Source organism: Ambystoma mexicanum, chromosome 2p (genome assembly GCF_040938575.1).
Source record: "Ambystoma mexicanum isolate Mex_15411 chromosome 2p, UKY_AmexF1_1, whole genome shotgun sequence".
Taxonomy (NCBI): Eukaryota; Metazoa; Chordata; class Amphibia; order Caudata; family Ambystomatidae; genus Ambystoma; species Ambystoma mexicanum.
This window is the reverse complement of record NC_090923.1, coordinates 833667654-833687619: the sequence shown is the minus strand read 5'-3', so window position 1 is coordinate 833687619 and position 19966 is coordinate 833667654. Positions and strand designations below refer to the sequence as shown.

The window sequence follows — 19966 nt, the reverse complement described above, 5'->3', positions numbered from 1 at the left end:
AGTCATGTGGTAACGCTGCTCATTTTCCTTGTGGTTTGCGTCTGGTGCTAGTGAGGTTTGTTTCCCACTGGTTTTGGGGAGGATTTCTGTGTCTCCTCTCCTCGCCTGCCCTGCAGTCCCTTCTCACTTTGTTTGATGTTTTCTTACTGCACCCTTCCCGCGGAGTCTGTCTGGCATTTGTGTCTTGGGTGTTTCATCTTTGTTGGGCAAGATAAATCCCAGTCCATTGCATGCCTGGTCTTGATTCCTTTCCTTTGGTTCCAGCCCATGCTTTTTGTTGCGACAGGTGATTTCTGGCGTTTGAGGTGTCATCTTCGGCGGTTCAAGACAGTGGTTTCAGGCCTCTAAGGCCTCCATAGCCCGTTGGATGGTCTCGGCCATCAAAGAAGCTCACGAGGGACAGCATAAGCCACTGCCGGCCAACATGCACGCCCACGTGGTCCGAGCCAAGGCAACTGCCATCGCTTTCCTGCGGCTTGTCCTCTGGCAAGTCATAAGCAGGGCGGCCACATGGGCCTCCCCTTTGGCTTTCTGCAAGCACTACTGTTTGGATGCCGGTTCTAGAGCAGACGCGGCTTTTGGACAGGCGGTTCTTAGAAACCGGTTTGCTTAAGGAGGGTCTCCTCTCCACCCTGGGGCTACACTCAGTTGTAATCGCCCATGCAGTATGGAGGAAAGGGGACGGGTCGTAAGAGTAACTATGAGTTACTCACTGTAGTCCGCTTTCCTCCGTACGTCCCACCAACCTCGCCCCTAATAAAACTGGTGTGATTAGGTAATGTTAATCTATTGTTGACGCGTCTATGGGGACTGAGGTGTGGCGCCGGAGGGCAGAGTCAGGGCAGCACATGCTCCCAGTGCCGCACCCCGCGCCCCTCTAAGTTTAAAGGGGAAGAAGGTTTTTTCTGGTGAAAAAGGTTCCGTCTCTCGTCCTTTGGAAGGGACGCCCCATGCCGTATGGAGGAAAGGGGACTACTAAGAGTATGTTAGTCACTATGGTGAGTAACTCATAATTTCTGGGGGTAAGAACTGAGGCCTCCCAACCACCACGCCTGCACAGGGTCCTGGCCCATTCGCAGCACATACCCTGTTAGGGAGATCTATGATTGTTATGCTTCATCCGCTCTCCTAGTGAGATCCCAGGCATTTTTTGCGAGACTTGTGGACCTTTTTCTTTAAATCCTGAATGAGTGGAGCCTTTTTTCCACTCATTCATTCTCGTCAGCTCTGTCTTTTGGAACTTTATTCTGTGTATTCTACTTGTACTATGGAATCTGTCTGCTCCATAGCTACTAAAGGCGTCTGTATTTTAATATTGCAGCTCTCAGATCCTTAAGGGCAGTGTTGCTGGGGACCCTATGGGCCCTCCTTTGAGATTATTTTCCTATATCCTCGGGTAACTACAGTTTTTAAGGATAGAGAGATACTTAGCATCCCTCCCAAAACTTTATAGTCTGAGAGATTGGCACACATCAGCTTATGTGGAGTGCCAACAAGGCTCCACTTTACCTCATTGATAGATTTACCAAACACACCTCAGAACGACCCATCAGAAAGGCGCAATCCAACAGCCCTACAGTTCCCAACTTCAAACTAAAAAAAAACAGGAGGCTGTAGCTTTCCAGTATTAGCGACACAATTATGCCGTATGGTATAGGTATAGGAGGAGTGCTACTGGGTCCTGAATGTGACCCAGGTGCTCTTGTCTTTTCTTTGTCTCTTTCCAGCTGATCTTGTCGAGCTGGAAGTTTTGGCGTCGAGTGCTTCGGTGTCGATGTCGACAAAGGCGTCAACAACTTCGACATATTATCCGACTTCGGCGTCAACTTCGAGGGCGTCGAAGCACCCTTCGAGGACTTGCCCTTTGAGGTATGTTCGGTCTCGGACGGCGTTGGTGACCTCGATCGGTCGACTCTACTCGAGTGGCCGCTCGGCGTCCTAGAAGGTTCTCTAGCCTTTCTCTTTCGACCACCCCTGCTCGAGGGCGCGCGGGTGTCGGAGCAATGGCACTCCCGGCCGGCTTCCGAGGAAGGCGCGGACCGAGGCTTCGCTTTGTCAAAAACCTCCAACATTTTCATCCTAAAAGCTTCCCATTCTTCGATGATGAATGTTTTGTGGGACATTTCATCATTTTTGTAGATTCGTCCGAAGACGAAGTGGAGGGGGATTTATGGCGTTGTTTCTTCGATTTTTTTTTTTTTTTTTTTTTTCGTCAAAGACGAGTGATGGGAATCACTTTGGGACCCCGACCGATGCCTTTCACGTCGAGGAGATTTCTCCTCACGGGACCTCGACTCAACGCTAGAGGCTTTTTGGTCGGATTTTTGACCTACCTGCAGTTTTACCCTCCTCTCTCGCAAGGCTTTTCCCGTCATTGATTGACACTTCATGCAGGCTTCTATGTCGTGGCCCTCTCCAAGGCACCATAAACATTCTCGGTGCGGGTCGGTAATCAACATTTTCGAGCCGCACGATTTACATTTTTTGAAACCCGATTTTGGGGTTGTGGTCGGCGTCGATGACAAAGACATATTTGTATATTTGCTATTCTCACAGAACTCGAGGCACGCCGATTCTCCGAAGCAATGTACACTGCGGAAAAACGGAACTGAGACCAACGGGCGCAGCGCGTGCTACTTATACACCCAATGACGTCACCCTCGACGGAGGCCTTCGAGGGACCATCGACTCAACGACATCGACGCACGGTGCCCTCTGCCGAAATTTTTTTTCGAAGCAGCTGAGCTGGATGGAATACATCAAAGATGAGGAATACGTTGGAGGAACATCCAATCGAAAGAACATTACCAGTTGGTAAGTAACTTGTTCTTCTGTTACAAAACTTATTCACATGTATATGTACTTTTTTGTCCAAGCCATCTGTAACCATAAACCCTGTAATGCGCCCAGATGCCTACTGGCTCGGTGCGCCTTAATAAATGAATAAACAATACAATACAATACTATACAATACAAGAAGGGCTCTCCGTCTGAGCCAGCAAACTATCATCCGATTGCAATCTCAGATGCCGAGACCAAGGTGTTCAATAATTCTTTTCGAGCACCTAGGAACCTGGCAGAGTTCCATCGGGAGGATTCCCAAATGGCAAACAGACTTTCGTAAGAATCATAACACAGTCCTCAATGGAGCGATTCTTAAAGCCTATCTTGACTAAAGTTTGGTGTGGAAAGTCAGATGTTTATTTAGCCACTATATATCTGTCTGCACCTTTTGATGCAGTAGACCGTAATTTATTGTGGACTAAATTAAAGGGATGGGGCATTCCGGTCAGGCTCCTTCGGTTACTAATTGCTCTTCATAACAAAAAGATCATCAAAATTCAGTTAGATGCTGAGGGCTCTCTACCACAAAATGTCATGACATCAAATGGGGTGAGGCAGGGATGTGTTCTTGCTGCTTGTTTATTCTCTCTGTAGGTTTTTCGAATGGATTGTGTCCTCCAACGCATTCCACATCTTTGACATGTAATGTCCACAACTGTGCACTTCGGAAACTTTTTCGACAGAGGGCGTCCTGCGTCGGTGACGTTGGGTCGATGTCCCTCGGAGGCTTCCATCGGGGGCGACGTCACTGGATGTTATAAATAGGACGCACGGCGCATGTAGCCTCAGTTCCGTTTTTTCCGCAAACGTGTTTGCTTTGAGAACTCAGCGTGACTCGTGTGTTTTCATCCTAGAGGTGTCTTCTTCTTTGACCCCTCTGACTCTGACTGCCAAGCCCTTGCAGGAACGTAAGGGGAAGCTCCAGGTAGGTAGGGGTTCTAAATCCAGTAAGTCCCGTACATCTAAATTATTGAAATCCAAAGGGGTGACCATCGACTCAACGAGGGGTGCCTCTCTGGGTCGGGAGAAGGCCCGGGGTTCTCGGTCCTGGAGTGGTTCCTGCCATTCTTCTTCTTTGTTCAGGCATTCTCCGAAGCGCTGTCACCGGTCGCTTTCCCTGTCCTCCTCGGAGGATGGTGCCGCTAAGAAAGTGGCATGCCTGACGAAATCCTTGACTCCGGAGGAATGGGCTGCCTTTAAGGAGCAGATGTCGATTTTTCAATCGCAGGGCACGGTTCCGGTCTTGCCTTTTAACGAAGCCGGCAAGGAACAGTCTTGTACCGTGGCTTGCACGCCTTCGGGCTCGTGTCCGCGACACAACTCGCATCGGGAACCTTCGAGGTCCCGTTCGGACAAGGCTAAGGATAGTCGCAAGAGACGTGCTTCCAGGTCTCGCTCCTCGTCTCCATTGAGACCACTGCAACCTGCTAAGGGCTCAAAGCCGGCGTCGACTCGGTCGGCGCCGTGTCCGTCCGACTCGGACGTCGAGGCTTTGCCTTCTTATCAGCCCACGCCACCGTCGGCACGTGTGTCGACGCCGAAGCCTTCGGTGCTCACGACACCGAAGCTATCGACACCTCAGCGCCTTTGGGGATTTTTGGACGAAATTTGCCATTGGAGTACCCTGATCTGGTGGATCCTCCAAGGAAGGCTATGGCTAAGTCTGTGAGGCCGGTTTTGGACTCCAGGCCCTCTTCTGTTCCCAGGCCAGGTTTTCACCTCCCTCTGGACAACATATATGAAGAGGAAGAAAGGTCTGACTTTGAGGACCCCATTGAGCATAATGTGGCTCCTGTCTTTTCTGGAGACAGACAATCGGAGGAGTTGAGGCAAACCCTTCATGATGCCAGTGGGTTGGCCACTTCTCCGGAAGTGGAATTTGGTAGGCCTGAACCTGGGGCTCATGCTGAGTCATCATACAGGTGCTCATGGCTAGGGTCTTGGAGTAATTGGTTGGTCCAGTCCTCTTGAAGATTTTGTACAAGATGATATAACAGACATTTTGGATCAAGGTCCGTCCTCTGACCCAGTGTTAACTTTTCATCTCACTTTACAGAAAAGGGTGGCAGCTGCTTGGCAGTCAGCGAAATCTCTTCCGGCTGTTAACAAATCTACTCCTACGTCCCGTCCCCTTTCCTCCATACTTATGGGACATCTCTCCGTCCTGTGGGACGGGACCGGAGCACTTTGTAAAAAGCATCCACATTTTTTTCAAAAATGTGTCCCTCCTCTTTCCTGCGTGGGGCCTGGCACGCGGCCGTAACCCCGCCCACCTTGGCTCCGCCCCGCGCATCGCCCATCAGTCCTTTTCTCCGCACGATTGGGGCCGGACGCACTTGCATCCTCAGAAGTTTTTCTTATGTTTTTCCCTCTCTGGCTCTCGCTAGCGTTCGTTTACTAGTCTGTCTTTTAAACTAGATTTTCCAGACTGTTCATCGTTTCACCGTCGCTTCACGAGGGCGGATCCCCATCCTCTTTGTTTAGAGTGTTTGGGTCCGGAACACCGTTGGGACTCCTGTTTTTACTGTGACTCCCTTTCGGTCCGGGCTCTTCAACGTCAGTTGGAGCGGTGGGAGGAGGTGTTCGGTCGGACTCCTCCTTCGCATTTTCAGGCGTTCATCGACGAGAAGAAAAAACGCCTGGTAAGTTCTTTGATTTTCAGAGCACCCCGGCCGGGGGATACCTTCCCGGGTTCCTCTCGAGCCGGGAGGGGCGTCGATCGCTCTGTTACCGGGGTTCGCCCTGAGGTGCCTGTCTGGCCTAATAATTCTACCAGAGTTTTCTCCGAGGGTCTCGGTAAGGGGCCTGTGTTCACCGGAGTACACTCCGAGGCCCCTCCTGTGGGGGCTGTGTGTAGACCCAGTTCTACTGAGTCGTGGGGTACGGAGCTTGCTCTGAGGCCGTTCTTTCGGCTTCCCTCAAAAACAAAACCGGGGTACGCCCCGAGGTCTTGGCTGTGCTTGAGGTTACCGAATGCATGTTCGAGGCCCGTGCCGATAAGGCTTCTACCTGGCCTAGGTCCGAGGTCCCTCGTACAGAGGCTAAGGCTACCAACAGTTCTGAGGGGCCGGGCAAGGCCCTTTCGGTGACAGCGCACCGTTCCCGCTCTTGTGGTGACACCAGATCTGTTGAGGGGGCAAAGAAAAAGGTTTCTTCTTTTACCGGCAGTGCCGAGGCTCTTCCTTCGAAAGGCTCAGTTGGCGGTTGGTATGTCGCAGAAACATTCCAGGCCTCATAGTACCGGCTCTGCCGAGGTTCCTTAAGTTAAGGCTAAAATTAAGACCCCTGATCCATCGACGGGGTCCCCTGCCTCACTTCCTCACATGCCGCAGTTCCCCTCAGATGAGGACAAAATGGCGCCCGTTCCCGCCACTACCACGGCGGCCATTTTAGGTACTACCCCTACAACTACGCCATCGGCCCCTGGTGTAGGGTTCGGTCCTTCGGGTGAACCTAAGGTCCCTTGTGCGCATCCTTACCGGACAGTTTTTGATTGGAACGCCCGGATGTCTCTTCCGCACAATGTTTTGTTGCCCGCGGGGGGCGGCTCCCTTGATTTCTGTGGATACGTTGGCACAGAGGCCTGTGTGGCACCCGTCCCCGTTGCGTCCCTGGATTTGTCCACCTCATGAGAGGCCTCCTCAGGTTCTGAAACAATCTCCTGAGGACGCCTTTTTCGGTAAGTTTCAAGCGCTTCTGCGCACCGATCCCATGAGGGAATATTTCAAGGGACTTTTCAAGGAGATATGTCCACCCGTGCCTCCGGCTCCAACCGTCCCGTCGGTGGTTCCGCCGGCGCCTCCCTTCCCCGTGGTGCCTCCCCCTGCGCTTCCGCCTGTGCCGCCATTGTCCCCAGTCGACAAGGCAGTGCCTGACTCGGCCCAGCAGGAGCCGGACCTGTCAGATGACCCTCAAGGCGATCAGAACAACGAGGGCCTGCCCGCTCTACCAGAGCTTTCCATGACCGGGTACTGGACAGGATGAGCTTCTTGGATGTTCCGGTGCCCGAGGCACCTGCTCCGCAGGAGGGCGTGCTTTCTGGGGCGTTCAACTTGTCTCCTTTGGAGCGTACCGGCCTCTTCTTGCAGAAGGACGTTCTGGCCGAGATCCGAAGAGTTTGGTGAAAGCCACACTCGGGACTTTTTGTCAAATGAAAGATTGACGCGAGGTACAGGCTACATTCCTCGGAAGAAGTGGCCTTGTCATCTTGTCCGCCTCCCTCCTCCACAGTGGTGGCTGCGGCCACGTTGCAATCCAGACCTGCAGCTTCCTCCTCTGCGACGGCGACTCAGGTCTTGGGGAAGGAGGACAAGCTCCTGGACTCCCTAGGGAGGAAAATCGTTGCCAATTCGGCCTTGCAGCTCAGGCAGGCCAACGCAGAATTGATTTTGGCAGGAGCTAACATGCGGATGAGGAGAGGTCTGTCGGAGTATATCCCGGTCGAGAAGCTGGAGGATTTCAGAGGAGGCCTTTCCGATGCCAGGGTCTTGGCCCAGGATCTCCTGGAGGCTGCGGCTCATCACGTAGACACCTCGGCTCGGGGTCTGATGTTAGGGGTTGATACCTCGCGGCAAGCATGGCTGTATGCCACTAAGTTCTCGAAGGAGGTGCAAGACAAGGTCCTGGACCTTCCATTTGATCGTAAGGAGCTTTTTCACTCTTCTACTGACGTAGAGCTCACCAAAACCAAAGGCAGCACTCAGACGGCTAAATCTTTGTCTGTTCTGCTTAAAACTCCCTTCAAGACTCAAAGGCTGTTGTCGCAAGGTCGACCTTCCTCTAGTTTTAGGGGCTTCCTCGACCGCAAAAATCACAGAGTGGATACTCCTGCAGGGAATAACCGCCGTAGACAACAGCGTACACGGTATTTCTCCCGCTCCTCAGCCTCCTCATCAGGTTCAGGTGGCACCGCCACCGATAAACATGCCAAATTAGGGTTTTCCGTGCTCGCACGAGTCCCCGGTGGGAGGACGCATTGCGTCTCATTGGGAGGCGTGGCAGACCATCACAGAAGACAGATGGGTCTCGTCAGTCGCTCGAGCGGGCTTCCGCTTAGCTTTACCCCCTACCCCACCCCTCAACCCTCCTTTTCAGCTGTCGGGCTCACCCTCCCTCAAGGCCGAGGTTCAGAAACTTCTGCTCCGCAGAGCTGTGGAACCCGTTCCCCTTGGGGAGCGAGGGGAGGGCTCTACTCCCGGCTGTTTACGGTGCCCAAACCCAACCAGGCTGGCCTGCGCACCATCCTAGACCTTTCCCAGTTCAATCTTTCCCTACCCCAAGAGAAATTCAAGATGATCACGCCCGGCCAAATTTGCTCCTCTTTGCAGGCGGGATATTGGCTCAGCGTGGTGGACCTTCAGGATGCGTACATGCATATCCTGATTTGGAACCCGCACAGGAGATATCCCCGTTTCTCTCTGGGAGATGAGCACTTCCAGTTTTGGGTGCTTCCTTTTGGCCTCAGTTCGGCGCCGCGTGTCTTCACGAAGATGATGTCGGTGATCGCGGCCCATCTTCGTCTCCAGGGTATCCATGTGTATCCCTATTTGGACTGGCTTCTACGCAGCCCTTCCCGTTGGCAGCAGCGGGCAACCTCCAGTCTCTCCTTCAGCTCCTGTTCCATCTTGGGCTGTCGGTGAACTGGCAGAAATCCTCCATGACGGTCTCACAGGACCTGACTTTCCTGGGTTTTCGTTGGGACACGATAGACTGCCGTGTGTATCTGACCGGGGACAGAATGGCAGATCTGTTGGCCACGTGTCAGATGTTTACGCAGTCTGAGAGCATGTCGGCCTGGTGGTTCAAGAGGCTTCTGGGCCTCATGGCCTTGTGTGTGCTGGCTCTTCCTCTTGCTCGTCTCAAAATGAGGAGGACCCAGATTCCGGATTCCATGAGAGTGGACCTGGACTGGTGGCCTTCTCTCAGCAACCTGTCAGTGGGCGTCGGGTTCCAGGACCCAAGCCCTATGGTGATGATCACAACAGACTCCTCCCTTTTCGGGTGGGGTGCGACGTTAGATCTTGTTCAGGTCTCGGACCTCTGGTCACCTCAGGACAAGCTCCTGCACATAAATCAATTGGAGCTTCTGGCGATTTTTCTGGCGCTCAAGGCGCTCAGACCTCTCATTGTCAACAAGGTGGTCCGCATAAGAACGGACAATGTGGTGTCAATGTACTACATAAACAAGCAGGGGGGATCCTCTCGTGGATCTGGCCATTCAGATTTGGGAGTGGACCGTGCTTCATGGGGTCTGGCTGCTTGCAGTGCACATCCCGGGCCGGCTGAATGTCACCGCGGATGCCCTCAGCCGGCGGACAGTGGTCAGCTACGAGTGGGAGTTGAAGGCAGAGATCCGATCATGGATTTTCTCGCGTTGGGGCACACTGGAGGTGGACCTATTCGCCACGACGATGAACAAGAAGCTTCCTCAGTACGCCTCCAGAGGGGGGCTGGGAGCCTCCTCTCTGGGGGACGCACTCGAGATCCCATGGCACAACATGAGAGCTTACGCCTTCCCGCCTCTTCCTCTGGTTCTTCGAGCAATTTGGAAGTTGAAAAGTTCTGTCAACTGCTCTCTTCTACTGATAGCTCCGTGGTGGCTGGCCAGGTTTTGGTTCTCAGAACTCCAACACCTGTCGGCGTGTCTGCCGATCAGGTTACCAGTAACTCCCGATCTTCTTCACCAAGGGGAACAGCAGATGTGGCACCCCTCCCCACAATCGCTCAACTTGGCGGCATGGTGCCTGAGTTCACGGCGCTAGAGCTAGAGCCAGAGCCTTTGGGTTTGTCTGCGGATAACATGCGCATTATCCAGGCAGCCAGGAAACCCTCGACCAGATCCCAATACAGGAGTAAATGGCTCAGGTTCTGTCATTGGTGTTTGAAGAAAGAATTGGACCCGAGGGTGGCGACGATTGACACAGTGCTGTCCTTTGTCTCCTCCCTAGCAGAGTCAGGGGTTCATGTCTTGTCCTGCAGGACTTCTCTCGGTGATTTCTGCCTACCTCTCTACAGACCGGTGTTCTTATTCGTTAACTAACCCGGTGGTGAAGAGACATTTTGCTGGTTTGACACGCATCTACCCTCCGGTTCGTACTCTGCACCCGCCCTGGGACTTAAACGTAGTCCTGACGGCGCTGTGCCATAAACCTTTCTAGCCAATGGCTACGGTTGACCTCAAGTACGTGTCCTGGAAAGTGTCCTTTCTGGTCGCCGTTACGTCAGCGAGGAGAGCGACTGAGCTCCAGGCATTGTCGGTGGAGCATCCTTTCTTGGTTTTTTACAAGGACAAGGCAGTCCCTCGGACAAACCCAGCTTTCCTACCAAAGGTAGTGACCAAATTCCAGCTGAATCAGTTGATTTCCCTTCCGGTCTTTTTTCCGGACCCTGCCTCGGAGGCGGAAAGGGTTCTACACTGCCTGGATGTCCGAAGAGCTCTTAAATTCTACCTGGACAGGACTGCCGAGCTTCGGAGCTCTTCCCAACTGTTTGTGACCTTCAGTAAACCCCAGGGCAGGCCGGTGTCTAAGGCATCCATTTCCAGATGGATTGCTGCCTGTATCACGGAATCTTTCACCGTCCAAAAGCTGAAAACACCTAAGGGTATTCATGCGCATCAGGTGCGAGGCAAGGCAGCTGCGGTTGCTTTTCATAAGTATGTTCCCTGGGAGTCCATCGCTAGGGCGGCTACCTGGGCCTCCCCATCTGCTTTCTGTAAGCATTACTGCCTCGATATGAGCTCTAGGGCCGACGCTCAGTTCGGCCAAGCTGTGCTGAAGAACCTGTTTCAGTAAGGGGTATTTCCATCCACCCACAGTTCCTGTAAGGAGTTCTTGGGAATCTCCCATAAGTATGGAGGAAAGGGGACGGGACGTAGGAGTATTACCAGGTTACTCACCGTAGTGACCACCTTACTCCTAGTCCCTAGTCCCCTTTCCTCCATACGCTCGCCCGCCGTCCCCTCTAATAAGGTTCCTCTGTTATTGCTAATGGGTCTTGGACCCTGCGATAGAAAAGGACTGATGGGCGATGCGCGGGGCGGAGCCAAGGTGGGCGGGGTTACGGCCGTGTGCCGGGCCCCACGCAGGAAAGAGAGGAGGGACAAATTTTTGAAAACAATTTGGATGCTTTTTACAAAGTGCTCCGGTCCCGTCCCACAGGACGGAGAGATGTCCCATAAGTATGGAGGAAAGGGGACTATGGACTAGGAGTAAGGTGGTCACTATGGTGAGTAACCTGGTAATTTGACAAAGTAGTACTGCCCTTCCGGTAGCGACCCCAGCTACTTATCCACTCACCCCACTCACGAGAGTTTGGTGGTTCAGGCGGCTACAGCCACCTCGAGGCAGGCGGCTTACCCTACCATCCCAAACCCGTCTTTTGAACATGCCCTTTGATGGCGCCCATTTGTTTGGCAGCAAGGCTGATGAGAGCGGTGAAATCTTTAAGCGTCGCTGTGAGTCAATCTCCGCCTTTTCGTCCTAGGGGACAGCAGTGGAGGGGAGGTTCTTTTCGTTACTACTCTTCCTTTGGTTGAATGAGAGGAGCCGCCAGTTGAAGGGGTCAGCGAAAATTACCTGTGCTGGTCGGGGAAATAGAGATGCCAAAGCCGCTCAGGCAGCTGCCTCTTTGCCTTCAGGCATTGCTGCAGCCGCTCCAAAACAGTCATGAGGCCATGTCCCATGGTTCGCCGGTTGGGGGCAGACTGTCTCAGCATCTTGAGGAGTGGTGAGCCATTACTTTGGATGCATGGGTTCTGGATACAATAGCCCACGGCTACTGCCTTCCCCTCCTACAGCGGCTTCAACACAATCCACCAGGGAAACTCTCTTTGAAGCTTCCAGATCCGCTCCTTGTGCAGGAAATCTTGACCCTGCTGGAAAAAGGCGCTATAGAACTGGTGCATGTAGCTGAGAATTACAAGGGATGGTATTCCCCTTATTTTTTGATTTCAAAGAAAGACTGGGGATTGAGACCCATCCTGGACTTGCGTTGGTTGAACAAACTTCTCAGGAAGGACAAGTTCAAGATGGTTACTCATTTTCAAGTCCTCCAGGCCCTTCAACTTCAGGATTGGTTGGTGTCTCTGCACCTACAGGATGCTTATTTTCATGTGCCGATTCATCCCAAGCACAGAAAGTACCTGAGGTTTGCGGCTGGCGACTCGCACTTTCAGTTTCGGGTCCTGCCATTTGGAATGACCTCCGCCCGAGGGTCTTCACCAAGCTAATGGCGTTGGTGGCAGCGTACCTCAGGTGAGGGGGGATTCACGTCTACCCCTACCTGGAGTAGCTGATCCGGGCGCGTTCTCCCGAGCAAGCGTTGGATCACCTCAGTCTCACCTGCCGCTCCATCCACAGGCTGGGCTTCTCCCTCAATTTCAAGAAGTCTCATCTGACACCTTCCCAACAGCTCCAGTACATCGGGGCTGTGTTAGACACGTCCTTGGGGAAGTGCTCACCTCCCAAGGTAAGGGCTCATCACATTGTGTAGATGGTGGAAAGGTTTCAACGTGCCCAGAGTCTCCCGGCTTTCGAATTCTTAAGATTGCTCGGCCTCATGGCATCCTGCATTTTTCTGGTGCCAGAGGCCAGGCTGAGGATGAGATCCCTGCAATGGGTCCTCAAGATACAGTGGTCGCAGTTCTCCGGCAAGATGTCGGATCCTGTTCAGATTACACTCTCGGTCTCCCAGTATCTTCTTTGGTGGGCGAATGAAGGGAACCTGAAAAGGTGGAAGCCATTTTGGCAACCGTGGCCAGAAGTGACTGTAGTGACGGATGCTTCCCTCACAGGATGGGGCGCTCATGCCAACGACTTGACCGTCAGCGGTCGTTGGTCTACGTCAGAGTCCAAACTCCACATCAATCTGTTAGAGCTGCAAGCCATCAGGCTGGCCCTGGAGGCTTTTCTGCCGTCTGTGCGGGGGAAGACTGTCCTGATCATGATGGACAACACAGTGGCCGTGCATTACCTCAACAAAAAAGGGGGGTAGGGTCACTCCCGTTGTGCAGAGAGGCAATGCAGCTCTGGTTCTGGGCCATCCAGCAGGGAATTTCGGTCCCCGCAGTTCATCTGGCCGGAGAGGAAACTGCAACGGCGGATGCTCTGAGCAGGCAGAGCACAGTCTCTCACGAGTGGTGGTTGGCTCCGGAAGTCCTTCTGGAGATCTTGGCCCTTTGGGGAACCCCACAAGTGAATCTCTTTGCCACCAGTGCCAACCGGAAGTGCGAGAGATTCTGCTCAATGGAGTTTCCTCTGAGAGGAACCTTAGGAGACGCGTTCGTAGTGGATTGGTCATTCCTGCTGCTGTACGCGTTTCTTCCAGTCCCCGTCATTCCTAAAGTATTGCAGATGTTACGGAGGTTCGGTTCCCACATGATCCTCATTGCTCTGGATTGGGCCAGGAGAGCGTGGTACCCGGACCTTCTAAAAATGGCCATCTGCCCTCCATGCCGTCTTCCCTACCGAGAGGGGTCGGGTTCTCCATCCAGTGGTCAAGACTCTCAACATTCACGATTGGTATCTGAAAGGTTGAGGTTTAAGGATTGGGACCTCCCGGATGACGTGATGGGGGTGTTGCTTTCGGCTAGGCGGCCTGCAACAAACTCCCTGTACCGTTGCCGTTGGCATAAGTTCTGCGACTGGTGCAGAGGTCACAATGTTGATCCTTTTCAGTGCTCCATTCCAATGGTTTTGTCTTTCTTACTTTCTTTGGCCCACAGGGGTCTTCAAGTAGGTACCATTAAGGGTTACCTGGCGGCGCTGTCTATATTTAAGTGCCCGTCTGAAGAATGTTCTTATTTTAAGATGCCTTTGATTTCTCAATTTGTTAAAGGACTGACTAATCTGTTCCCACCGTCCCCTTTCCAGGTGCCGGTTTGGGGTTTGAATTTAGTATTAAAATTTCTCATGGATGCTCCGTTTGAACCTTTGCACTCTTGTCCATTGAGATTATTGTCCTTCAAGACAGTGTTCTTTTAATTTTGCTCGCAGAGTGAGTGAATTGCAGGCACTTTCCTCAAAGCCGTCTTTAACTGTATTCCACAAGGAGAGGGTAGTTCTTTGGGTACGTCCTTCCTTTCTACCTAAGGTAGTATCTGAATTTCATTTGAGTCAGAAGGTGGTTCTCCCTTCATTCTATCCTCCTCCTCATCCTGGTAAGGAAGAAGAGCGACTTCATAGGTTGAATCCTAGGAGAACTCTGAGCTTTTATATTTCTAGGATGTCCAGGGTCAGAGTGGACGATCAACTCTTTGTGGGATATACTGAACACCGATTGGGCCAGGCTGTTACCAAACAGACCTTGTCCAGGTGGATTATCCTCACCATTACTGAGTGTTACCGTTTGGCGGGTAAGTACCATCCTGAAAGGTTGCGAGCTCATTCCACCAGGGCCGTGGCTACTTCCACCGCTCTCCAGCGGGGAGTTCCTATTAGGAATATTTGTGATGCAGCCACATGGGCTTCGATCCACACCTTTGTTAAACATTACTCCCTGGATACAATCCATGGTCAGGATATGGCCTTTGGTAAGGCGGTTCTTTATTCCGCAATCTGATTGGGTACTCTTTCCCTCTTCCATTTACTGGTAGTGCTTTGGGAGTCTGTCAAAGATGTGGAATACTTTGGAGGACACAATCCATTCGAAGAACAAGTTACTTACCAACTGGTAACATTCTTTCGACTGGATGTTCCTCCAACGTATTCCACATTGCCCTCCCAGCCTGCCCCTCTGGAAAATTTCCTATGCGATTGCAGTTTACGTTTCCGCAAGGCTATGTGCACTCAAGCAGGCATTGGATTGGTGCCACACGTTCTGGGGGAAAAAAACTTAAACTGAGGCTACGGGCGCGTGCGTCCTATTTATAACATCTGGTGACGTCGCCCTCGACAGAGGCCTTCGAGGGACATCGACCCGACGTCATCGACGCAGGACGCCCTCTGCCAAAAAAGTTTCCTAAGTGCACAGCTGTGGACATTACATGTCAAAGATGTGGAATACCTTGGAGAAACATCCAGTCGAAAGAACGTTACCAGTTGGTAAGTTACCTGTTCTCTTTTGTCTAAGGCGGCCCTAGCTTCTAGATGATTTTCTTTATTATTTGATACACCCTCCAGGGGCCTCCAGTGTCTCCTAAATGCATTTCTGACATTCACTACTGATCATAATTTGCATATTAATGCTTCAAAAACAAAAGTCCTTACCTGTGCTGTTAAGAAGAAAAAGATGGCCCTGGAGTACACATTCTATAAAGATCAGTTTTTGTTGGAGTGAGTGGAACACTTCACCTATTTGGGCTCCCTAGGAAATCATTTAATACGTATAGACCTAAAATATGGCAAGTTTTCCACTCTCCCAGCTATTAAGTTTTATGAGGGGAAACTAATCCCTAAATTATTGTATGGCACTGAAAAGCGAGAAATATATTTTAGGAACTACATGACATTCATGAAAACTGATGATGTACGTCCTTTTTAGCATTTGTGTTTAGCAGGTCGGGTTACCTCAATTGTGTTAGCAGTTGTGTTTTTTTTATTTCATTGAAGCTTGATTGGATTTGGGGTCATCTTGTATGTTTCATTATACATTTTTCAAAATGTATTAACTGATGATTGTATACTGTTAATGAAATGATTGTATGTTGTAATGGTTTTATATGATATATGTTGATTTTGCATTAATTTTATTAAGGAAAAATACTTATGACAAAGGTTTGAAAATAACCAAATGACAATAAAATACAAAATAAAAAAAATATTGTATAGGCCTTACATTTAGCTTTCAGTGGGAATTTTCTATATTAAGGCAGTTTACAATTTTTCTGTAGCTACACTGTTTACTGTGTGTGCTGTATAATTCAAAGTACTTGTTGCTTAATGTGTAATTATGTAATAGAGTGTATATTTTTCACCCGGTGGTGTGACCAATTTCAGGGACATATGTGCCCGGAAATTAACCCAATTACAGGGGATCCGCGTGACTGCCCAGTCACCACTACCGGGAGGGTTGTCAACACGATGCTTTTGTGATAATGGGTAGTGCCGCGCTGTCAGTCCCACCGGTGGTAGGGCTCTCAGCGCTCCCATGAGGAGTGCATTGCTGAGAGTCCAATCCCCCGCCAGCACCATTAAGTCTGCCTTGGCTGCCCCTGACAGATGCAGCTCGGGCACTGTGAATTGCCTGTCCCACACCCTCTTCTCTGTGCCTTTTCAATGTACGGGGTGACCCTTCACCATTTACCAAATCTCGCCGCATCTGGCAAATGCTGCCTGACTCCACTGCTACACTCATCTTTCCGGGCTGCAGTGGCCCAGCTGGAATGATCTAAGCCCACTTCTCCCTCATCGCGCTGTACACAGTTGCTAAAAACTAGCCAGTTCATAGAAACTACTCCAGTTGGATTGCTTTTTTTATTTTTCCTTTAGCTCCCCACCCCAAAGGTTGATAATAGCTTTATAGACCATATCGTCTCGCCATACATATCTGGAGTTATGGGCCCATAATCCTCATTAAACAGACTCGCAGAGATCAGGCCTTTAATTGTCTTCAGGGCCCATAACTCTTGGTGCGACTTTCAGGCTAGGTCAATACATCTAACGTATACCTGTGTACTGCATTCTCTTGGGTTTTTATTTGGACAAACAGTACCTAGCCACCAGTCTTCTATTCTCCCCTTAGTGAAGCCAAGCCTGCTCTGTTTTACTCACTTATGTGATTATCGGTTATAGGTAATATTACCAAAAACAAAGGTTCGAAAAACAAAAGTATTGAATCAAAAGGCTCGAAAGTCAAAGGTTCGACGTCGGGTAAAAATCATGTAAAAGGTGATTTGATCAAAACAAAAGGATCGAAGATTAAACAACATAAGGTATTATGAGACATTGATTACAACACAGTATTTCACCAATCATGAGGAAGAATTATCTGATTTAATGGATTATTTGGAAAATACATGGATAGGCCAACTAACAAGACAAGACACAAGAAGAAGAGCAAAATACCCAATTAAAATTTGGAACTGTCACAAATCGGTAAAAGAAAACTGGCCAAGAACAAACAACATCCAGGAAGGATGGCATAGCAAAATAAACAAGGAATTCAATCTAAACAATCCCAATTTATGGCATTTCATAAATCACCTTAAAACAGAACATGCCTCGCAAGAAATAAAAATAGCACAAACTATATCCGTGGAAAACACCCCTAAACACAAAAAAAAATACACAGATTACGAGGAAAGAATAACCAGCATAGTCAACAGTTTTGAATCAATGGAAGCAATGCAGTACTTAGAAGCCATTTCATACAACTTAAAATGCTAGAATAAATATAGAGAAACTCAGCAAAAATTGCCAAATCTGTAGTCCAAATGATGTTACCAAAACCAGGAAACTGATAAAACACACATCCGAAACAGGTACAAATGATAATCCAAGTCCGAACTCTATAGAAAAGTTAAAAAAAAACACCAATCCACAGGAAAAAAAACATACGAAAATCCAAATCCAAACTCCATGGGAAAGTAAAAAAAAAACAGCAATCTATGGGAAAAAAAACATACGAAAATGAAATCCAAGAAGAAAGTCTCCAATCCAAAAAATCAATCTAGTGTAGAAATAATCCATTCAGGAAAAGAAATTCATCCAAAAAACGGTCTCCATAGGACTCTATAGGAAAAAAACAAACAAATCCATTAGAAAAAGGGAGCACGTACAGAAAGCAACTAGTCCAGGAAAAAGGAACTCGCAAAATGGCAACCACGCAAGTTTACGTAACATGGCACGTCATACGTTAGACGCAATAGAATAAATATACAAAACTTGTAGTTACAAAAAGTAATCCAGCAGCGCCATCTGCTTTTACAAAAGTAAACATGTTTAACAAAGTTTACAAACGTTCAATATAATTATTTATTTAACAAATGAGCAAGTTCAATATAATTATTTATTTAAAACATGCAATATTAACTTCGAGGGGATTGGGTCCTCCGACATATTCCATATCTATGACATGTAATCACCACAGCTGTGCTGCTTCGGAAACTTTTTCCTGCATCGATGACGTTGATGCGCCGTCATCGAGGACCTCCTCCGACATCCGACGTCATCCGATGTGATAAGTAGGACGCACGACGCCCGTAGCCTCAGTTCCGTTTTTTCCGCGAATGTGTTGCTTCGTGAATCTCGGTTAACGCCTCGACTCTTTGAAGTTCTGTTCTTCTCGGTTCTTCGAACCTGTTCGTTTTTGTGAAAATCCTTCGTGTGAAGATGTCTTCTACTTCGTCTTCGACCCCGCGTCCGGGCTTCAAGAAGTGCGGGGAGTGTGGGTCCAAGATGTCGGTGACGGACTCGCGCGACGCCTGCCTCTGGTGCCTCGGGGAGGCCCACAACACGGATGACTGTATCGACTGCCAGTCACTCACGTCCAAAGCCTTACGTGAACGTAAGAAGTAGTTGTCGGTAGGTCGGGTGTCCAAGCCCCGGAAGTTGAAGTCTGCGGGGCTTTCGACGGATGATTCGAGAGGAGACTCTCTGCGTCATGGTCGGAAGTCTCGTGGGTCTCCTTCTAGGAGTCGTCTCGCCACTCCTCAGCCTCTTCGAGGCATTCTCGGAAGCGCCGACACCGGTCGTCTTCCAGGTCCTCTTCGGAGGACTCTGCCCGGCACGTCGCTTACCACACCAGCCGTGCGACACGGAGGAATGGGCTTCCTTCGGCAAGAAAATGCTGGCGATTCTCGAGTCGCAGGGTACTAAGCCGTCCGCGCCCCCGAGTGGGGTCGGTCGTGAGAGGTCGAGAGACACCGCTCGCAAGAGTGGTCGGCACGAGTCACGGGAGAGGTCCCGTTCGGACAAGGGGACTCGTTCTCGACGTACCCGTTCCAGGTCCCGGTCCTCGACGCATTCGAGACCGTGTGCACCTGTGATGTCTTCGAGGAAGACATTGACGTCTGAGGCGTCGAGGGCGTCGACAGACTTTCTCGAGGCTCCGGCTCCGAGGAAGTCGTCGAAGCCGTCGACACTCAGGTCGTCGAAGGACACGCTCGGAGCTCCGGCTTCGAGGACTGTGTTGACGCCGCCGATGCTGGCGGCGCCGATCCTCTCGGCACCGATGCCTGTTCTCTCAACGCCGGCGCCGATTCGCTCGACGCCCTCGACGCATTTCGTGTCGGAGGTACCCCGTGGCATGGGGGAACCCCCTAGGACGGCTCTGGTTAAGAGCAAGCACTCTCGGGTGCCTTCTTTTCGCCACCTGGAATGTATTTCAGAGGCGGATGAGGATTCTGATGGCCTGGTTCCTAGTCAGGTTCCAGATGAAATTGTCTCGGGCCATAGTCAGTTTGACGATTTGAGGCAGTCACTGCATGATGCCAGTGGACTGGACACCTCTCCGGAGGTGGAGTTTTGTAGGCCTTAGCCTGGCTCTCATGCCGATTCCTCGTACCGACGCCTTATGGCGAGGGTTTCTGAGTACTTGGGATGGTCTGCTCCCCCAGGGGAGTTTGTGCAGGATGATCTCACGGACATCCTTGATGTTGGTCCCCCAACTGACCCGGTACTGCCGTTCCATATGGCTTTACAGAGAAGGGTGGCGGCAGCTTGGACTGCTCCGGAGAGTCTCCCGGCGGTGGGCAGGTCCTTGTCGCGAAAATACCGTCCAGCCAGTAGCGACCCCTGCTACTTGACCAGGCACCCCACTCCGGAGAGTTTGGTGGTGCAGGCGGCCACGGCTCCGGCAAAGCAGGCGTCGTACCCTACCATCCCTCCTGATAGGGATGACAAACGTTTTGATGGCTGGGCGAAGAAAGTGTTTTCTTCTGGTGGTATGGCGCTTCAGGGGGCCAACTCCATTTGTGCCTTGTCTCGTTTCACACACACTCTGTGGAACTGTGTTGCGTTAGCGGCTGAACATATTCCCGAAGGGGACGAACGGGATGGTTTCCTTGCTATGGTCCAGGATGGTAAGGATGCCATGTGTGAGTCCGTTCAGTCGGGTTTGGACTTGGCTGAATGCGTCAGCAGGTCCATGGCGGCGAGCACCGTGATACGCAGGTTTGCGTGGTTGCGGAAGTCGGGGTTTGCTCCTGATGTGCAGTCCCGGCTCCTCAACATGCCCTTTGACG

At 50.9% G+C, this 19966-nt stretch overlaps 1 protein-coding gene across 2 annotated transcripts in view; it reads left to right on the top strand.

Annotated features, from left to right (window-relative positions):
* The window catches only part of ZC3H4 (zinc finger CCCH-type containing 4), a 748106-nt gene that overhangs the window by 235911 nt on the left and 492229 nt on the right, over positions 1-19966 (top strand). The window lies entirely within an intron of this gene.